Source organism: Manduca sexta, unplaced genomic scaffold (assembly GCF_014839805.1).
Source record: "Manduca sexta isolate Smith_Timp_Sample1 unplaced genomic scaffold, JHU_Msex_v1.0 HiC_scaffold_2900, whole genome shotgun sequence".
In the NCBI taxonomy this organism is placed as follows: domain Eukaryota; kingdom Metazoa; phylum Arthropoda; class Insecta; order Lepidoptera; family Sphingidae; genus Manduca; species Manduca sexta.
Genome location: NW_023593912.1, coordinates 6,919 through 17,068, shown reverse-complemented (window position 1 = coordinate 17,068; position 10,150 = coordinate 6,919). Strand labels below are relative to the sequence as shown.

Genomic DNA, 10,150 nt, shown 5'->3' with positions numbered 1-10,150 from the left:
TTTCCGGATATTGAATACACAGGCCATACTCGATGTCTCAAAAACTAGCTTCAAGCGAGCTAGACGCTAGTCTAACAACTATTGAGTATTCGAAGTAAAAAAGCAGGACTCATCAAAATTTTGTTACAAAATAAATCTCGGTACTTGTTTTTTTCGTTGTTCATATCGAAAATTCTCATAAATACGGAAAATAAATTGTAACTCGAAATACAAAATCGCGGAACACATATGGGGTTATTCGGGTACTCCAAAGGGTGCTCTATCTCTGACCTCCTCTTTATACTATTTTGGACACCCTGTAAATCACGGACTTTGGCCTTTGGAGTGCTCCCCCCCTATGGAACCCACCACGAGTAGGGGTACAAACCATTGTTTTTCTAATTTCCAGTTATGGAACCATTGGTCATTTGTTGTATAATTTACCTGGCAACCGTGATGTCCACAAAACATGACGCGCAACAGTTGTTACCTAGTGACACATTTAGTATGTTTATGATTAGATTGCCTTTGTTAAAGAAAAAACAATAAAATATTTATCATACTGCGTTAATTGGCTATAGTATTTTATGGTTTTGTGTTCAGTCAATTTGTGCGAAGCCCGCTGCAGTTATGTGGTCTGTGTTAATATTTTTAATAATATGGTTTGGAAAGGTAATTAACTGAATTCATTTAATATTTAAGATTTGTATGTCGACAGTGGCTGCGAAGCAAAATATAATTTGCGGATCAATACATAAAGAGTTGCTACCATTTGAGTCTGGAAGGCCTATTGTATAAAATTGTGTGACAAATAGTACATAGGCAAAATAACATCTATTATTCCTATCCAGCATGGGGAAGCGAGTCGAGGCCACTACAACAACAAGTCGGCGCATGAGTTCACCACCCCACCTGACGAGATCGGGCCAATGTTACCTGACGAGGGCATGCAGGTGTCCACCGTCATCGCCGGCCTCATGCCCGACTCCTTCGGGGAGATGTTCAACTTCCTCGACGGAGACAGCTTTGGTATAGGTAGGAGCTAGAAATGTTGGAAGTTCGTTTATATCATTATTAGCCAGGAGTTTCTAGGTCTTGTTAATTGTAACGTTTTTTTTTTAAATTTATGTGCTTTTTAGCATGCTACATTTAATCAAAATTTTAACAGCTCTCGGTTTTTGTTTGTTCATTTATCCCTTCAAAGCGAATGGTGAACTTTCCTAATAGGTATCTGAGCCATATTTAATCCTATAAAAGATATTTACTAGGGATCTCAGATTAAGAGCTAGTAGCAATAATCTTCTTCTATCAGCCTATATCTCCCTTTTATGTGGCGTCCAATGCACATTTTCTGCAGCACGTTGGAGAAACAATATTTTTGCTTAGTTTTTATGATAGATCAACTGTCTGATGTTAAGCTCATTTGACGGACTTAGTATCAAACAAATTCTGTTTAAACCCATGTACCTAAGTATAGGATCCGAAAATTGACATTAAACATTATTTACATTACATTCTTATAACATAAGAAATTATTATTTGGGAGTTGAACCTGAGATATCCCGATCCACTGCCGCTATATTGGAGAGGCAACACAAAAGCTGGTAGGTATAATAATTTCCAGTAATTACACCAGCCACGATGCTCACCTGAACCCAACAGTCCTTGCAAATAAAATACGCAAAATGATGGCACTAAAAGGCAGAGTCCGCATACATTCAGTCCACGTAAAGATGATACCTTCCTCAGGTCCAATGCATGAGTTCGTGTATGGCTGGCAAGCCATAGTGAATACTATGAGTATGAAGAACAACGTCGAAGTTCGCAAAAGAGCTGGTCTACAGCGCTTTGCCCTAGCGGGATCAACGGCATAACTCTCGTTTCGCACATTGGTGTCACTGAGATCATGATAAACGGCACCAGGACCTACTGCTTTGGTGGAGTGTCCAGACCCCCCGGCAGAAGGAGCGTTATTTGTAAGGTCTGTAGAGCTATTTATGCTTTTATTATAAAAAAAAAAACTAACATATGAGACCGTAGCCAAGATGCCTTTCTATAATCGTTAACACTAATAGAAAACAAAAATAATACCCATATAACATGTACAGTAAAAGGAGAGAAAACAGAATAAATAAAGAAATATTACACAATTATGTCCAATGTGTCAACAATGGGACTTTCTTGCTGCAGTACCAGCCTCACTGATACTGCAGCGCGGATGTTCAATGAGAGACCTTTATGGGAATGAAATATCCGAACTATATGTTTGTCGCTAGGATATATCATTACTAAACAACGGTTAATGTTAGACATTGGAGAAAGGTATCTTGGTTATCGCCTCTGGTCTTTTAATCGCGAAATCGGTACATGGCAACCCTGCAATAGTTATTTTGTAACAGTAACCATTTGACCCAATTGCTATTCTGCAGACAGTCCTCTAATGAAGTTGAATCAGTTTTTCCGGTGCATTGTAACTGGATGTACCATAGATTCAGCTCACAGCTGACTTGATTGGTATACATCTATGAACTTCGCGATGAATTGTGAATTTTGCTCAATAGCTGAATTAGTTGGACAGACTTGGTACAAGAATTTTCATCATCCACTGCTAAACATGGGCCTCCCCCAAAAATCTCCAGATCCACCTATAGGAAGCGATCTCTTAGAATTTTCATAAGACCATCTAATTTATATACTGTCGGATTGAGAGTTATAAGCATAAAGAATGTAAGACATTATTAAAAACTCTGAAAATCTCATCCTATTAAACAGAAAGCTACCCGACCTGGTACGTCGATCGAACTATCCTAACACAAAAGTAGTTAGAAGATTCAGTTTGTTTTTTATCAAAATAATGTAACCAGCGTTTTGGATGTCGCAAATTATTCAACGTTTCGTTTCAGGGTGCAATGTACCAAGAAGGCAGGTTTACTTGCAAGGTACCCTATTTGAGGTACCCCACGGTACTGGGATACAGGTACTGCATCGATAAATACGCCGCCGTGAATACTGTTGATGGAACTTATAAAAGTATGTATAGCTATCCTTGGTATTGTGCCAGCGTATATGGGACGGAATCAGGTGACATTGCGTTCTTTTCCGTGGCCGAGCAACGCTTTGTGTGTTTTTTTCTAAATAATTGCCTGGGACTGGATACCTTGAGAGGGACTCTGAAGCAGACGATCGGTAGTAACTAAAGTAAAATACTTATAGTAACATCTATCAAAAGTGTGTTTCGACTCCATTTTAGATAAGAAAAATGGGACCAAGCAAACTACAATACCAGATAAATTGTCTAAGAAAGACCGGTGCGAAGTGTTAACAAATTTTATAAGAAGCATAAAAATACGCAAAGTGAATATCCCTCCCAGGATCTACCGTTTCATAGAGCATAATATATGTAGTACATAACACAGCCGGGGAACAATTTAACCATTCCAAATTGTTTTTCTTTAATACCTTGTAAAGTTGTAGTAAAAGCATTACTTTGAAAACACATACACCTTCATACTCACATTTTTCGAAGAATGATATATAGAATATTCCAGAAACATATTGTGCACGAGGAGAATCGGTTCCGAAGTTCCACTACGACTACATCTGTGAAAGAAGAGACATCAAGATCAAACGCGTTAACTTGACGGACCCTAACGAGAGGTTCAACATACGGAACCCGGTCGTCAGAAGAGCTGAGTACTACAGAGCACCGTACGACATTCTAAAAGCGTGTCCAGATTGGTAATGATAAAATATGTTTGTTCGAAAGTTTTCAGGAATTCGATTGATCAGATTGTACTTAAATAACTCTGAAGAATTCAATCTATACAAATATTATATAGCTGTGATTTTGTTTGTTTGAACGCGCTAATCTCAGGAACTACTAAACCGATTCTGAAATGTTTTTCAGTATTAGGAAACTACACTACTGATTGCTATAGGGTACTTTTTACCTCCGGGAAAATATTTACGATACTTGATCCTTGCGATGTTATCGTACTAAGCACTGATTTTTATGTAACATCGATGAATATCGATTAATCTTTATCGCAGGGACGGTTTGGTAATATTGCAGCGTTTTCTCAGTACAAAAGCGAGCCAGGAAAAGAAAAGGAAAACGTTATGAGTACCTTAATTCTTCTTAAGAACTTTGAAGGTAGAGGAAACTACCAACCCTAATTAGGAGAGAATGATGAACAAATATTCAACCCGTCTTTTCACAACTCATTCTCAATAGGATAGTGTGATAAACATGACTATGATTAATAATATTAATTTTTTTTGCCATTAGGTATGGCTGCAACCTCCGCATTTCTTCTGAGATGCTTCATCAGGAGCTGCCAGCTGCTCTGATGGATGCCAACGAGACGGCGTTTGTTGGACACGGCGGGAAGTATTGGCTATCACTCTACCACACCCAGGTTATTTTAATTATTTATGAGCAGTCGACCAACAGGTTAGAAGGATAAATTATACGACCCGATGTATAATGATATTCATTGCCCATAAGCATTTGCAATACTAGAAGCATCAAAGCAGCGCAGCCGCCAATCAAGAGAAAAGAAGCTAGGTGTGTTTCATTTCTGGGAATCTTCCTTGTCATACGTCATTTTACTGGTGGTAGGTCTCTCATATATGAGAGTCCGCCTGGGTAGGTACCAGTGCAATATCTATTTCTGCCGTCAAGCAGCAGTGTGTAGTCACTGTTGTCTTCGGTTTGAAGGACATTATACCCAGTGTAACTACTGGACATAATGAGACTTAACATCTCACGTCTCAGGATGGTGAGCGCAGTGGAATACCAAACAATATTTAGTAATGAACGGTGTTGGATGGTGTATCTACTGTTTATGTGCGGTCGATCGCTTTTCACGTACGAAAGACCTTCGGATGAGCATGGATTTCCTAGATTTAGATTGCCTGATTAAATGGGAATTTTTAATACTGTGTGTAAGCCAGATTAGAATAATCGCAAAATCGTTTATCGGCATCCGTTTCATTAAATGTAATCCGGCTTTTACGTTAACCTATTTTTCTGTTAAGGGGCCAAACTTTAACTGGTCTGCAAGATATCACCATCACTCCAGCGGCGTAGGTAGTCAAGGATTCCGGTATAGCATAAAACGCCTTCCCAAACTGTTTACAAAATAGTCAAAGTCCCCAATAAAACTACCAATGCTTGTCAGATTTTGCAGGATGGTGAGCTAAAGAAATAGGTCACTGGTCAGATTAACGGGGAGCCCCTAGTTTCGGGGGCCACGGTGCACTGCCCCGTCTAGCCTTACGATGGCTTCTACCCTGCATGTCTCATTTTGCAAGGAGATTCTTATCTGGTTGTAGGCCTGCCCGTGTGTAACCAGCATGAACGTCACGCACAATGGCCCCACTACTTTAAAGGCTTAGTGAGGCAAAAAGGAGCCCATAACCAATAACCAATCTGGTTGTAAGCGTCGCGACTGTACATAAATCATGGGACACTACACTTCGTACGTCATATTGAGACACAATCTATCACATATTGCTCAATAAGGTGCTGTCCATACGCAACGCAACACTAAACTACCGATCTGAACTTTGCTTCAGTTATTTTGGCAACATTCACTTCTACATATCTATATATATATATATATAAAAGAAAGTCGTGTTAGTTACACTATTTATAACTCAAGAACGGATGAACCGATTTGGCTGAAAGTTGGTGGAGAGGTAGCTTAGAACCAGGAAACGGACATAGGATACTTTTTATTCCGTTCCCAAGGGAACGGGACGTGACATAAGACGTGGTATAAGAAAGCAAAATCTGGTATGGAGATAGTATAAGACCCTGGGAAGGTTATAGGCTACTATCCCGGGAAAATATATAGTGGGACTTTTTATCCCGGAAAATCTCCTTCCACGCGGGCGAAGCCGCGAGCAAAAGCTAGTTTGAAATAAAAAATGCTGCTTGTTGTGCGACTAGGGCTAAGCGGTATGATTACCCAGTTGGACTTACCAAAGAAGTAAAACCTAATTAAATCCATATAAGCATTATTTGTTTCCAGTTGTCCACATACGCAATATACTTCCAAGCGCACGGCGAGTACCCGTGGCAGTCCAATCGGCCTATTTTGTCAATAGATAAAGGTAAGTGTATTAGGCATCACGCAGACGCCCCTCGGTCCCGTTAAATGTGAATGTAAAAGTCCCAGACGAACCGCAGACTGAATTGTTTCTTTTGGTCGCCTTTACCACTCCTAGCTGAGTCATAACTACCCAAGCTGCGACTACGACTTGATATTTCACTACTTTTGAGAATGGGTCCTACTGATAAGTAAGTGGTGCTGCGGTCGGTCGCACGGAATTGCTTGGAATCATTTACATATTAAGTCATAGAAAAGTATAATGGCGCTTGCAGTATTCGGCCTGTTTCTACGGCCCGCGACCTTGATATACAACTTTGAAACTAACGGTTGCTTCAACGTCTGCGTGACGCTTTATAACACATATTCCCATGCCTCGCATGCCAAATAAACCAATAAGACAATTACCTAGGAGGTTTGGCAAACGAACCAATTTCGTAACAACTGGACACTAAACTGATTTTTTTGAAGTTACTAACGAACAACTTTCGTAGAATGTTGTATGATAAGTCGGTTTACAGTCAGTACTAGAAAATTGTGATTATTCACTGATTGGTTACTAATAAACTTTATAGGTATACCTCTAATAGTAATTATAGTCATTAAGTATTTTGTCTTGCTTTGGTAAATGATATTTACGTTCAGAGGAAGCGAGAGAAGACGTGGTATGATTGTCCGGGGTAACACAACAAATAGCTGTTCGCGCCGTTTGTAATAAGCGATAGAATTTTGAAAAGGATATCAGCTCTTCTAAATAACCCCTAAATCCATATTTATAAACGTTAGCTCCTAATAATAGTGAAGATTACAACATTATCATAACTAATCATTGTCATGTCGTTTCAAATTAATAAGTTAATCACATATTAAAAATGCCGATTGGTAACTCCACGAGGTAGCCGCTTAACGTACGATAACCAGTTCAGCACGGATATAGTATAGTGGAAGTATTAGATACCCTTGTATTGGCAATATTTTAAAGTCTTGTGTTTTTCTGTTTTTTGTCAAATCGAATTAGTACGGACCATCAGTAGAGGGTTGCTGTATATAGTATCCAATCCTGGATTTGTGAATAGACCGTTTAGGCCGCGACCTATGGGCAGCAGATTTCAGAGGACACTCACTCGATTTAATTAATCATTCGTTTATTTAACTTTAACTTAAGCGGCGATAGCCTAGTTGGGTGTGGAACGGACTGCCGAGACGAATGTCCGCAGGTTCAAATCCCAAGGGCACACACCTCTGACTTTTCAAAAAAAAATCATGTGTGTATTCTTTGTGAATTTATCGTTCGCTTTAACGGTGAAAGAAAACATCGTGAGGAAACCTGCACATCCGAGAAGTTCTCTATAGGAATTTCGAGGGTGTGTGAAGTTTACCAATCCGCACTAGGCCAGCGTGGTGGACTAAGGCCTAATCCCTCTCAGTAGTAGAGGAGGCCCGTGCTCAGCAGTGGGCAAGTATATAATACAGGGCTGATATTATTATTTAACTTTAGTGCCTTCTATAATACAAACGAATTGAAAATTATTAATTATTTTAGCAACCTACATACATACATACATAAACCTACCTACATGGGGCGGCGGAAATAAAGTGGCCTACACTCATAAAAATAAAAATTCGGCACTGATAGTATCTCTGCTTCTCCCTTATGGCTGAAAGTATGAGCTTAATTGAGCACGTTTCATTGATTGTGTACTTAATTATTATAAGTATTTGTGTTAATATACTGTTCATTGAAATGATGATAAATAGGCGCCTGATTATTACCGAAGAGAATTTATGCACTTCAAACAATCAAACTATTAGCGTCCTGCAGGTGACCATTCAACTGTTATCTAATCACTTAAAAATCCATGGGAGGATTTTTGGGGGAGACCGTTGTCCATTATTGAGATATTATGGACTTAAACATTACAATAACTTATAAATGCATGAATAACAAAATTGACAAATACGAAATACCAACCATACCGGGGTTACGGTTTCAATTGATGATAGAAAGCAGATTGAAAATCACTTGATTTACCAATCAAATTATTTCAAAGGGATTCATTGAAATAAGAGTCTTTTTCGTATTTTTTCGCGGTTATTTATATTATTATTTTCTCGCGAAGTTTCGAATACAGCAGTCTGCATGGTAAAGGGGAGGACTAAAGTGTTGGTTATATGCAAGGCACAGTTACAATATCTATCTACATATACCTATTTACAACTATTTGGCCCGACAGACGTTGTCCCTTCTTAACTATGAATTTGCAGCGCGCATTCTGTCAATCGCTGACAGTTATTTCAAACAATTGACAGTTACTTATATAAAATTAATATTTTCGTTAAGTTTTCTTAAATTTTCTAGGTTTCCGCGAATTTTATGAAATTTTTTCTTTCATAAGAACCTTCCCTGACGATAACAAACACAACAAAAAAAATAGTGAAATCGGTCCAGCCGTTCACGCGTGATAGCGTGACCAAGGGAAATAGGGATTCATTTTTATATATATTATGTAGATTACGTGTTTTTTGTTTTAAATTTTTAACTGTTGACGATCCGATCTACTCAGAATGAGTTCACAGTAAATTAAAGTCTCGCAGGTCGCTGCATCATTTGGTGAACGGCACAATGCCGTACGGCCTATACAATTTACTATGCCACAGCGTTTTGTTCCAGGTGGTATCTGGGAGCAACTGCTAAAAGCTAACATTGGACCGGACATGAATCTTCATTACAACCTGAATGGTATTTACAATCGTTACCCAGGAGGTTCCGTATTTCCCGATCTTATGAGGAATGATGGCCAGGTGCGAATTAACCTTGTTTTATTTAATTAATAAGTGACTGATAACTAAATAATGTTAATAGACAGTGACCACTAGTTTAACTATCGATATATATATATATATATATATATATATATATATATATATATATATATATATATATATATATATATATATACTAAGTATACATTGAAATGTAGACCATAATATATAAATGGAGTTTAGAAAATGTTAATTTACGAACATGTAATTATTATTTTTAGAACCTAGTGATCTGGTATTTACATATAAATTATATTCTTTATTTTTGTTTTTCGTATATTTTGACATGGACTTAATTATAAAAAGGCGCGTTAATATTTTTCTATACACATGTTCATATTCTCATTTTTCTTGTTTCGTGCCTTTCTTGATACTTGACACGTACTTAATTATAAAAGGCGCGTTAACATTTTTCTACATACATACATAATATAATTTGACATATTTAACATAAATCTTGTCATAATTTATCCACAGTAAATTCCATTGGAATTGATACAGGGACGTAATAGGAATATTTAGGAACATAACGGAACTCGAATAATTGCATAAAATCGGGCAACTTGGAACGAGCGCTCACGCATACCAATAATCATTACACAACATGTCTATATACTATATAACAGAATATATTATTTTAACACAAATCTCAAGACACTGCAATGACTCTTCATACGCTATGCGTTATATGTGCTGTCATAATAAAAGTTATTAGATAGTCATCAAGAAAGAGTAAATAAAAAAAAATATGCTTTAGTTAAAATCTGCTTACAGGTACAACCAGCCAACTTTAGATCTGATAGTAGGGATGGTGCGCCCGAAGATTTGATCGTAGGGAACTCTCACCTCTGCCGATGGTGCTGGTAAGGATAATGCTAATTCATTGATAGGACATCTTTTCTAATAGTCACTAGTTTGTTAGCTACAGTATTGCATATTATACATTACACAGAACGATAAACACATATAGTTCGTTTATCCATGTCTGCCGCTTCAAAGTTAGTCACGAGCAGGATAAACCGTTAATCGAATGATGATTTTGAAGATGCGTAAAGAATCTTAATTTATACTTAACATAAAGCGACGGTACTCTCCATTGACTCATTTCAAATCAGCATAATTGTATATATATATGGTTAGGGATTCCTCTTTGGCGATATAATGAGTTCCAGATTGATTACTTAGAAGTATAGTTAAAAATATACTTTTTTATAGTGTTCTATTTATTATAC

At 37.7% G+C, this 10,150-nt stretch overlaps 1 pseudogene; it reads left to right on the top strand.

Annotated features, from left to right (window-relative positions):
- The first annotated feature begins 504 nt into the window (after window positions 1-504).
- On the top strand, window positions 505-9,781 carry LOC119192542 (annotated as a pseudogene).
- The last annotated feature ends 369 nt before the right edge of the window (window positions 9,782-10,150 follow it).